At 42.4% G+C, this 12192-nt stretch overlaps 1 pseudogene; it reads left to right on the top strand.

The window, feature by feature from the left end:
- The first annotated feature begins 6254 nt into the window (after positions 1 to 6254).
- LOC118669395 lies at positions 6255 to 10883 on the top strand (annotated as a pseudogene).
- The last annotated feature ends 1309 nt before the right edge of the window (positions 10884 to 12192 follow it).

Genomic DNA, 12192 nt, shown 5'->3' with positions numbered 1-12192 from the left:
ACAGGTAGCTGGCTGGATTAAGCCTGACAGCTGTGGTTTATTGACCTGTGCCATATATATGAATATAAATAAAACCATCACATACACTATAAGAAAATTTAGCTTGATGATTTAATTATCTTAGGATGAAGGAGACTGTCATAATGCAAAGGCAAACATAAGAAACAAAACAAAACAAAACAAAAACCCAAAGAAAAAGATTGGTAATTAAATCATTTAAGAGCCAAAAACTTTCTCATATTAAAAAAACACATTAACACACAAATAGCAACCTTTTGGTGTACAGAACGACACTCCAATCAACTGAGCCACCTGGCCAGGGCTATAAGTATTAAATATATATATTTAATCCTCACCCAAGAATATTTTTCCATTAATTTTTAGAGAAAGTGGAAGAGAGAGGGAGAGACAGAGAGAAACATCAATGTGAGAGAAACACAGTGATTGGTCGCTTCCCACACATGCCCTGACCAGGGCCAGGTAGCAACTGAGGTACGTGCCCTTGACTGAAATCGAACCCAGGATCCTTCAGTCCGCAGGCCAACGCTCTATCCACTGAGCCAAACTAGCTAGGCTATAGGAGATATTTTTAACTAAGATTCTAACTCATAGCAAATGGAAAGTTTCTGAATAAACTCGTCTTGTACCTGGCTGCCTGAAGAGCTCTTCTGCGCTGTTTCTCCATTAAAGAATCACAAACAAGTGCCTTGCTATGATGTGCAGGTCTCAGGGACCCACCATAATCTCCATATCTGAAATGTAAGAGTAAGAAAATATGTACACCCCTTTGAGTGTACATGTAAATAGTTGGAAATTTGATTGTTCTCAGTTGCAATCTGTCAGCTTTGTATTAGTGACACACTCAAATGTCTAGAAAGAGCCAATGAACCTCTCTGCCGAAAGAACCTCTCTGTCTTTTCACACACATGGGAGAAGGAAACGGAAGAGCAGGAGGAAAAGGAAGAAGAGGAAGAAAAGAAAGAGCTTTATATGGGTCAAAGTCAAGGAAACAATTGGGCCACGGTGATAGAATCAGGAAAGGATTAAAACTTTCCTGCATTCATTCCTTTTTTCTGTTGATATTTCTTTAGATTCTTTCTTTTGAGACCTCCTGGCACTTGGCCCTCTTCTTCTAGAGCAGCTGGTTTAATGAAGGGCTCTGCCTGGGGTGGGCCTAAGCTGGCTCTGTTCTAGAAGTTATAGAAAAAGATTACTATGTGGGTCAAGATTGAGTTTGGGCCTGGAGTTAGTCTGGATTTGGGCTAAGGAATCCAAAAGATTCCTTATGGCTATGCATGACCTGGCTGAGCTCACAAAGTTTAGGAAATCCATGCGGGGACTCCCAAAGTTCTCTGGTAATAAATACTATGTTTGCTTATTTTATGACCATAATGGTTTTCTGAGAGTTGCCTTTACTATTGTTGTCAAAACAGTTGAAAAGGATTATTTGGGAGAAAAGATCAATAAAATGAACTCTCTTGAAGAAACACGATAGAAGAAATCCTTGGTGACAGCATATTAAACAGTTAAATTGACTTTAAAAACACACAAATGATCCAGATAATAGAAAAACACCCAAACATATAAGAGGGCATCTCATGCTCTCATGTCTGATTTTCTTTGGGAAGCTGATGGTCCTGGCATATGTGATGGAAAACAACCCTGAAGGTGCCGAGAAGTGGATGACTATAGACTAAAAGAGATCAGTTGGAGAGAGAAAAATTGATTTGCTCTGGAGAAGTGAGTGGGTGTGGAAGAGAAAGGGGCATCTAAGTAGTTCCTGTAATTATTATTTTTCTCCTGCAACAACAGTTTTTCTTTCTACACAGCAACTCTGCCAATGTTGTACCAGCACGCCACAGTGTATCTCTCATCTTAAAAAAAAAAAGAGCAAAATCCATTTTCAGTCACTATCACATTGGTATGCTCTGCTTCTTTGAAGCACTTCTTACCTGAAATGTTCTTATATATGTATTTATTTAGTGTTTGTCTCCTTACTCTAGGACAGTGGTTCTCAACCTTCTGGCCCTTTAAATACAGTTCCTCATGTTGTGACCCAACCATACAATTATTTTCATTGCTACTTCATAACTGTAATGTTGCTACTGTTATGAATCGTAATGTAAATATCTGATATGCAGGATGGTCTTAGGCGACCCCTGTGAAAGGGTCGTTGGACTGCCAAAGGGGTCGCGACCCCCAGGTTGAGAACCGCTGCTCTAGGACTTAAGCTCCATGAGGGCAGAGAGCTTGTCTTTCTTGTTCACTGCTATTTTGTCAGGGTCTTAGAATAGCATTTGGCATATAGCTGAGCTCAATAAATATCCCTTGATTGAATGCAATAAATTGAGTGACATGAAGATAAAAGATATAATTACCCAGGTAAAATAATTTTTTATTTAAATTTTTTATTGTTGACACTATTGCAAATGTCCCCCGTTTTCATCCAGCCCCTGCCCCTCTTCCTTGGCTCTCACCACACTGTTGTCTGTGTCCATGGGTTATGCCTATATGTTCTTTAGCTAATCCTTTCACCTTCCTTTATCTATTCCCCCCTAAAAATAATTTTTAAAGTTAATCATAGGTTCCCATGACAGAGACAGTGGGTTGAACTGTGACCCTAGGACAGTGGTCGGCAAACTGCGGCTCGCGAGCCACATGCGGCTCTTTGGCCCCTTCAGTATGGCTCTTCCACAAAATACCAACTTCTGCGCATGGGCCACGAAGTTTCAATCGCACTGTACATGCCTGCCCACACGTGGTATTTTGTGGAAGAGCCACATTGAAGGGGCCAAAGAGCCACATGTGACTCTTGAGCCGAGGTTTGCCGACCATGGCCCTAGGACAAATAGGAAAAGCAATTCTATAATCTAGTTGGTTATAGATTAAGGATGGCAAACACATGGCAGACATGTTGCCGCTTCCCTATTCTGCTTGCAAAGCAGACATCACTCATTCATCATAGCTCTTTCCTGCAGAGAGTGTTTATTGCCACTTCTGGTATGAAATCCCTGCTATAAATAGAAAGATGAAATTTTGCATAGAATGACAGGGAGAAGACCTTATCAATATAAAAGGCCAAGGTCCTTTCATAAGTAATGCTCCCTGACCATCCACTCAGGAGTGTGAATAAGGAAAAGAAAGAATAGTTGCAGAACTTCATTTTTTTCCCTTTCTGAACAAACCAAATGACACCGCAGTTAAGAGTGCCCCACAGGCACTGATCAAAGAGATCAACGTGAGAGCTCGGGATTTAGCCAAGGACAGATGCCAAAACCCAACCAAGAAAACCTGCCTAGTGACATCCAAAAGCACTGGGTAGACGTATGCCCCACTGGCCATGACTGGCAGCTGTAACTCACCTTCTCAGAGAGCAACTATCTCTATAGAACAGTGAGAATGAAAGGAAGCATGGGTGAGATTAAGAATGGGGCAACTCTTACCCAGTTTCTGGATATTTTTATTTGGGGAAGGAGGCAAAGGGAGTGGGGACAGCAGCTAGGATGTTGCCTTTCATTAATGCATGGGTGGAACCAACACTTGAATTGAGAGCTGGGGCTTCCTACAACAAGCAGGAAGAGTCAACAAATATTTACAAATTCTACAATGGTCTGCATGAAATGAAGGCCAAGAAGCAGTCCTTCCCATGGTTGTCTCCTTCCCCAAGCACACACCCAAAACACTGCTCTGTATTATGCATCTGGCACATGCCTCAGGCATGAGAGAACATTGTTCATGTGGGGGGAACTCTTTGGCCAACTTCTGCCCAATGTAAGTGATAGGAAGGAACTTTGCAGAAATCTTGTCAAAACGGTACACATGTCAAGCAAGCAAACAAACAAGCAAGGCCATACAGAGTAGAAGCAAACTCTCCATTTGCTTAGACTCCCTGCTCTTGTCCCTGCTCCCGACCTCACAATATAGTGATGGGGCCCTGAGATGACCTGCCAAGGTAAAGGGTGTGGTTAGACCTTGCTTAGTCACTACCCTCTCCTTCCAGTGAGCCTTTCTGTGGGTGAATCATCTGAGGCAGGATCACATGAGAACAAGAAATAGGTCTGTATGTATCTCCTGCACAAAGTAGATGCAGGGTAGAAATAGAGTGAGGCATCATGAGGGACTGTTTGCTCAGGGGAATCTTTGTGGAAAACGAATCACTCCTTGGATGTGCAATAGAATAGGAATAACATCTTCCAGGTGTGTCTTCTTGCCTGGATCACTTCCTCACTTGTCCACCCTCACCTGCTGGGCCTTCTTCTCCCCTTCTAATTCCACTGTACCCTTTAGTCCTCATTCCTTAAGAAGCTATTCCCTGTCCCCAATTCCCCCTTCATCCATCCATCACATCATCTATTCCACACCCAAACTTCTGGCCACAATGTCTGTACTACCACCTCTTCTTAACACCCAGATTTCCAGATACCATATAAGGCAATTCATAGACCCCATTGCCTTTAGTACTCCTAATAATCCAACCATACCTCAGTGAGCTAGCTATTATTTACTTCGTGGCAGGAACTCAGAGACATTAACTAACTTTCTCACAATCCAAACCAGTAAGTGATAAGAGCTGGGATTCAAACCTAGGAGTATCTGTTCTTAACCTCTATTCTAGTGTTTTCCAAAGTGTGCAAGTTAGATGGAAAGTATTCCATGAGATTAAATAAGAACACTGTAAAGGAATTTGAAAATGTATGCTTCTAAAAGAAACATTACATTCAGTCTTGTTATGAAGAAAATCTCTCTAAAAATGGTGTTATATCTTATACTACCAATACTTACCATGAGGAGTACTGTTGGCCTATGGTCAAAGTCTGTATAATGTAGACTGTTTAGCATCCCAGTTCCCTGCCAGCTAAATGCCAATGGGATCCTTAGTCAATGTACAACCAAGAGTGCCCCCAATGTCCAAATGTCCCCTGGTGGTATGGATGTTACTGCCTCCAGTTGAGAACAATAAATCCTAGACTATAATTACCATGAAGCCCGGGGTCTCTGTCTCTTTTACTCATTACTGTATTCCCTGCCTCTGGCTCATAGCAGGCCTTTAGTAGATAGCAGGAAGCCATTGAATGCATGAATGCGTGATGATAAATAGATGGTAGCATTTAACCATCATGTTGGATATTATCTAATCTGATCTCACTGGGCATCTGGTCTATATAATCACAATATGTCTGTAATATTATTCAATGCTTATTATGTACTAGATACCTGTCTATAATAAAATATTGGTCCTTTCTTGCAGCAATTAAATCATCCAAGTCCTTTAATCTAAGGATAAAGTTTTCTATCTCGTGAGCTCTTGTTGTTGCCCCTTTACAATAGTGTTTCATTTCTAAATGTTGGGGTCAGGCCATACCACATAATATTGATGGTTACCATCCAACAACAACAAAAAAATCCAGCCTGTCTCACTCTCTTTTGCTTTGATCCCCTTTTATGGACAGTTCTGAGACTCCCAATGTCTTCTTGCTCTTCTCTGTATTCCCAGTGGTGGTGCTTCCCCTAATTGTCTCCTCAGACTGCCCTCCTCATGTTTGACCTCTTTTTTTTTTTTTTTGCAAACTTAAAAAACTTATCAAAATCAAAGATACAATCTGAACAGGAAAATATGTACGGACCAGTGGTGGCCACTCCTGTGCTCACATGTCTCCAGTGCTTTATATTTTTATTAATTTCAGAGAGGAAGGGAAAGGGAGAGAGAGACAGAAAAAAAAAAATCAGTGATGAGAGAGAATCATTGATCCGCTGCCTCCTGCATGCCCCCTGCTGGGGATCGAGCCCAGAAACCCAGGCATGTGCCCTGACCAGGAATCAAACCATGATCTCCTGGTTCTTAGGTCAACACTCAACCACCGAGCCACATGTCTGGGTCAGTGCTCTATTTTTAATTCTTAGTGAAGACACCAGTGTCCATTTTCAGTTAGCTTCTAGCGGGAATTTTCTCTGCTCATTTCTTTGTCCGCTTCTCAAGAATTGTTTCTTTTTGATCTTTTCATTTTCTTACCCTCTCACTGGATTCAGTGTCGCTGGTAGGCACAGGAATAGGCATTATGGAAGAATAAGCAGGGAGGGGTGCAGTACTGGCCCCACAGCTACCTAGTGGGGAGGAACAGGTTTTGGGAGAGCTGAGAAGACACCTATACCTGTCCTCACTTGTCCAGGGCATTGGCTTCTAGGCAAACTAGAGTTGTAGCCATACTGGGGCAAAGTCCAGGCTAGCTAAGGGCCAAAAGGGAGTCTGATGGAAGATGAGGCACAGTGATAAAGGAGCTGGGATAGAGGAACTTGGAAACACAGGCATAAAGCAGGCCATCGAGGCTGCCAGTTCAGGGGACTATGGGCATGACCCTCTCATCCTGAAGAAATTAGGGTGGCAAGTGTCCGGTGTGGTACCTGTGCCTTCTATCTGCCTTTCCATGCTGTGCTCTGCACTTTAGAATCATCCCACTTCTTGTTTCTTTTCTTTCTCTTTTTAAAATCCTCACCCGAGGATATTTTTTCCATTGATTTTTAGAGAGAGTGGAAGGGAGAGAAATACCGATGTGAGAGAGACGCATGGATTGGTTGCCTCCCGCATGCCCCCAACCAGGGCCGGCAGCCTGCAACTGAGGTATGTGTCCTTGACTAGAATCAAACCCGGGACCCTTTAGTCCGCAGACCGACGCTCTATCCACTGAGCCAAACTGGCTAGGGCTCACCCCACTTCTAACACTCATCTTTTCCATCTCAATTCAGCATTACCTTCCTCACAACGTTTGATCATTCCCCTTGGAGCCCTCCTCCATGTCTCTGCACTCCTGCCCCTCTTACTAGAACTCCATGGCTTCCCCATTCATCCCTCCCAGCAGGTTCACTGCTGCCTGAAGGAGGGGCCTAGGATTTACTTGTCTCAGTGTTTTCAATGCTGGCCTCTGCTGCTGGCTCGTAGCAGGGCTGGGTAAACCATTGTTGAATAAATAGATGAGCTTAGGTAAAAGAGGAAAAAGGAGCCATCACATGAGCTACTCTTGAGCTTGGAATGCTTTTGATTCTGGGTTGCGGGGCCAGGTACTGGTTCACTGCCTCTTGCCACATTTTGATACTGGCTCATTGATTATGTCATTCTGTTATCTACGGTAGGAACAGGTTGTGTCCTAAGTGTCTGATCTGGAACTTGAAATACTTTTTCCCTCATAAAAACAATGCTACAAGTCAGTGGTTTTCAAATTAAAAATAAAGCAAACAAGTCATGAAACTCTCTCCAAAAGCAATTGCTCCTTGAAGCTCACATCTTTCTCCGCCTTCACCACGCCCTAACCTCACCCTATCATCAGCAGATCCCTGGGTGGGTGAGTGGGGGAAGACCTGGAAACTCAGATTTGAAGCCACGGCCACATATGAGTGTTGGGCCCTAGCACAACTTAGGAAATGCAGCGAGCACCTGCAATAAAGGCCTAAAGCCACTGCAAGCTGCCTAAAGCTTGTTGGGAATGTAGCCAGAGGCAGCAAAAGGCATCTACAGGAGGGGCAATAACGGAATGAATTTCTATTCAGTGCTCATTTTAGGTACATTCTTTTAATTCTTGCAACAGCTATGAAATGGGAACATGACAAAACTCTATCTTGGAGGGTATTGGGAATAGAGATAATGTGTATAAAATGCCCGTGGCAATGTGGCCTATAATCAATATTTGTTGATTGTACGGTCTTGTCCTCAGTCTGCCAAGAAGTTCCACAAGCCTAGGAGGGTGTGTGCTCATGGGGTCCAGGCCTCCAGCCTCAGGATAGGTTGTGAGTGCCTGCGGGTTCACATTTATCAGGAAGATTCTTCAGGTGCGGTTAACCATGCTAACATGGAAGTTGAAACTGTTGGGTCCAAATCTGGGCTTTTCCAATTACGAGTGTGTGTATCAGTCTCCTCATCTGTTGAAAGCACATGATGACAGTGAATATGATGATCAGGATACCTGTCTCCTCAGGTTGATGGAAGCGTAAATGAACCGACGCACAAAAGAATAAGTACATTGGAACCTCTCTCAAATGTTAGCTGTTACTGTCTTGCTTCCCCCCTTTGCTCTTTCTGCGCCTAGTGATAGAAGCATCAGGCACCCCAACAAGAGTGCCCCTCACCCTTTTCTTTCTTTTTCTTAGCTTTTAGATTCTTTTGCATCCCAGACCTGCTGAGTCAGAAAGTCTGGGGTGGGGACTTCTTCCAGAGACTTCGGAGGCATACTCCAATTTGAGAACCACTGTTAGAGATCAGATTTCTGGAATCACTTAAGAAACTCATGCTCTCTAAGCTCTCAGAAGTCCTGAGTTGTGTATGTAAAATAGATGCTGCCACAAACCATGACCCCTGGAAAAAGTTTCTACTTGCCACACTAAGATACCATGCTAGAGACAGCATTGTTTTAAATGTCTCTGGACCACTTTTACAAAGAACCTTGGGTCATATATTTAATTTCCTTCTAAATTCTTGAAATGTTTTTATTGATTCTAGAGAGAGAGGAAGGGATAGGGATCGAAAGGTAGAAGCATCCATGAGAGGAACCTTGATTGGCTGCCTCCTGCATGCCCCCTACTAGGGATCCTGCACCCCCAGCATGTCCCCTGACCCAGAATTGAACTGGGGACCTCTTGGTTCATGGGTCGATGCTCAACTACTGAGCAACACGGGCTGGGCTCCTTTCTAAATTCTTAAGTGGAAAGTGCTCTCATATAGTTGGTACCTGTCATATGTAGTTTGTGTTAGATAGACCTATTTTATGTTACTATAGAGTACTCATTCATTCAAGTAATCACAACTCAGCTCTTTGAAGTATAGATTTATTACCTGCCAGTTTATAGCAGTCATTTATGCATTAGAAAAGAATAGATCTGCCCTAGCTGGTTTGGCTCAGTGGATAGAGTGTTGGCCTGTGGACTGAAGGGTCCTGAGTTTGATTCCAGTCAAGGACACATGCCCAGGTTGCAGACTCGATCCCCAGTGCAGGAGGCAGCCAATCAATGATTCTTTCTCATCATTGATGTTTCTATCTCTCCCTCCCTCCCTTCCTCTCTGAAATCAATTAAAAATATATTAATTAAAAAAGAATAGATCTACCTTAATTTTCAGATTTTATTTTATTTTAAAAATAAACATTTCCAATGGTAATTGGAAGTTCATACTTGCAAAGAATTTGAGTGAGTTGGGAGAGATTTTCTTTAGCACTTTAAAAATGCCTGGAATCTCCTTGACCTTCTTTCACATTGAGGCCAAAATAAGGGAAGACTTTCCAGGATTTTGCTGCTTTCATTGAGTTCTAGATTCCAGGTACTAAGAAGTTATACCCCAGGTCCTGGAAGGTTTGCAGGATAAAGGACTGGTCCCAGTGGTGCTCTCTGAGCCATTTTAGGGAGAGACAGAGGCCAGGAAGAAGAGAGCTGAATAAAAGTAATTTGGTTGCACAGATGAGAAGAACACAGCTTGTTCAAATACCACTAGCTGAGTTTGGCTTTAGTACAGACAAGATCTAGACTAGATTACAAAAATACTAACAATCCTGGTGCCAAAGCTACGGGTCCCAGAGACGCACTTGACATAGTGGGTACACCAACACGTTTCGTGGTTCTAGCACTGGTTTGGACCATCACAATACCATTTTATCACCCAATGGCTGGCCCTACCAAGTAGAATATGCTTTCTTTAAAAATATATATTTTATTGATTTTTTACAGAGAGGAAGGGAGAGGGGTAGAGAGTTAGAAACATCGATGAGAGAGAAACATCGATCAGCTGCTTCCTGCACACCCCTTATTGGGGATGTGCTCGCAACCAAGGTACATGCCCTTGACCGGACTCAAACCTGGGACCCTTCAGCCTGCAGGCCGACACTCTATCCACTGAGCCAAACCGGTTAGGGCTAGAATATGCTTTTAAGGCTACTAACCAGGGTGGCCTTACATCAGTAGCTGCCAGAGGGAAAAAATGTGCAGTAATTGTCACACAGTAGGAAATACCTGATAAATTTTTGGATTCCAGCACGGTGACTCACTAATTCAAGATAACCAAAAACAATGGCTGTGTGGCAGCCGGAATGGCAGTGGCTAGCAGGCCTCAGTACAGAGGACATGCTATGAGGCAGCTAATTGGAAGGACAAGTGGGGCTATGAGATTCCTGTGGACACGCCGTGTAAAAGAACTGCTGATATTTCTCAGGTCTACACGCGCAATGAGGCTAAAATGAGGCCTCTTTGTTGGTGTGTGATTTTATTTTACTTTTTAAATTTTTGCTAATCTTCACGCAAGGACATTTTTACACTGATTCTCGGAGAGAGTGAAAGGGTTGGGGGGAGGGGGGGAGAGAGAGAGAGAGAGAGAGAGAGAGAGAGAGAGAGAGAGAGAGAGAGAAACATCCATGTGATTACCTCCGGCATGTCCAGGCCGAGGATCAAGCCTGCAATTGAGGTCCATGCCCTTGACTGGAATCAAACCCGGGACCCTTCAGTCCAAGGCCGAGGCTCTATCCACTGAGCCATACTGGCTAGGGCATGCTGTGTGATTTTAATTGGTATAGACTAGAGGAAGAACAAGGCCCTCAGGTGACAACTGTGGGTTTCAAGCCACTGCAGCAGAAGTTAAACCAAGTCAGACAGTTTTCTTGAAAAAAAAAAGCGAAGAAAATATTTGACCAACATTTGAACAGACAGTGGAAACTGTGATTACATGCCTGTCTACTGTTCTATCAACTGATTTCAAACCTTGAGAAATAGAAGTTGGAGTAGTTACAGTAGAAAATCCTACATTCCGGATTCCTACAGAAGCAGAGATTGACATTCACCTTGTTCCAGCAGAGAGAGACTTAACACTGCAGTTAGTTTGCCAAATCCATGACTCCACTTGCCAGTGCGTTTGGTAACAACAGACTGACATTCTGGAGGCCCCTGGATTGAAAAAGGAACAGCTCTCACTCCTCTGGCCGCTGAAGTGCTTTTGGAAAAAATAATAATAATAGTTTGGGAGACTTTTAAAAAAGCGTCCGTCTTTGGCATTCAGCCTGAGATTTTAAAAAACAAAATATGTCAGCCTGACCTTTTTCTCTTCTTAATATTGTTTCTAGAGTCACCTATTAAGGAAACATGATAGACTCAAAGTCTGGAGCATAATAGAGATTCAATCCATATTTGTTGACCCAACAAATGGAGACATTTGGAAGGCTTTTGATAAGGTCTTTAATGACCTGGTTGATACAGTGATAGCACAATGCAGGCTGGATGGAGGGGCAATTAGCTGGATTAGAATAGCCCAGAAAATTCCCTGCATACCAGCCGGGAGGCAGAGTCCTAATGCTGGGCCCTCGCTCCCCAGAAAACTCCATGACATGGATGTAACATAGAGAAGGAGCTCTTCGAATAGTGCTGGGCAGGGCAACATATATGTTGAGGGGTGGAATCCAGATTAACACCCTTTATTTAGCAATTTTTTAAACTTTTCATTCCTCCCTGAATATAAGCAGTACCTGCTTATTGTAGGCAAATGGAGAAATATAGGAAACATTAAGAAAGAAAAGAAAAGAATTCATGATCTCTCTTCACCCAAATATAACCACTGTTAACATGTTAGTATTTTTTAGTGTTTGTTTACCATATACATTTTTAAAAAATCTAGATAAGTTAATTTTATATCTCTTTTCACTTAAATTAAACTTTTTAAAAGTGTAATGATTACATAACATTTTATCTTATCTGGTTTGGCTCTGCACATGTTCATTTGCTGAGCCAAATAAGTAGTAGCAAATATAGTAGCAAATATTAAAATGGCATTTTACTAAGGCCCAATACTGTTCTAAGGGCTTTAAATGTGTGAAGCTCTTTAATTCTCAAAATAACTCTATGAGGTATTATTATCCTTATTTTACAGATGAAAAAACCGAGGCATAGAGAGTTTAAATAACTTGCTCCAAATCACCCAGATATTAAGCGGTGGGAGCAGGAATTTTTCTCTCTTCTGAAGTCAGTTTTGGTAGTTTAGATTTATTACATGGTATTAGGATAATTGAATAGCCTTCAGGGAAAAAAAACTAGGTTGAGTTTCATATCACACTTTACCTTAGTACAAATTCCAGATGAATCAAAAACTTAAATATAAAAGACAAAATCTTAAATATGCAAAAACTGGTCCTCAATACTGGCTGAGCTTGAGAATCACCTGGGGAATTTATTTAAGAA

This window comes from Myotis myotis, unplaced genomic scaffold, assembly GCF_014108235.1.
Source record: "Myotis myotis isolate mMyoMyo1 unplaced genomic scaffold, mMyoMyo1.p scaffold_m19_p_14, whole genome shotgun sequence".
Classification (NCBI taxonomy): Eukaryota; Metazoa; Chordata; class Mammalia; order Chiroptera; family Vespertilionidae; genus Myotis; species Myotis myotis.
This window is presented reverse-complemented; position numbering and strand designations above follow the sequence as displayed.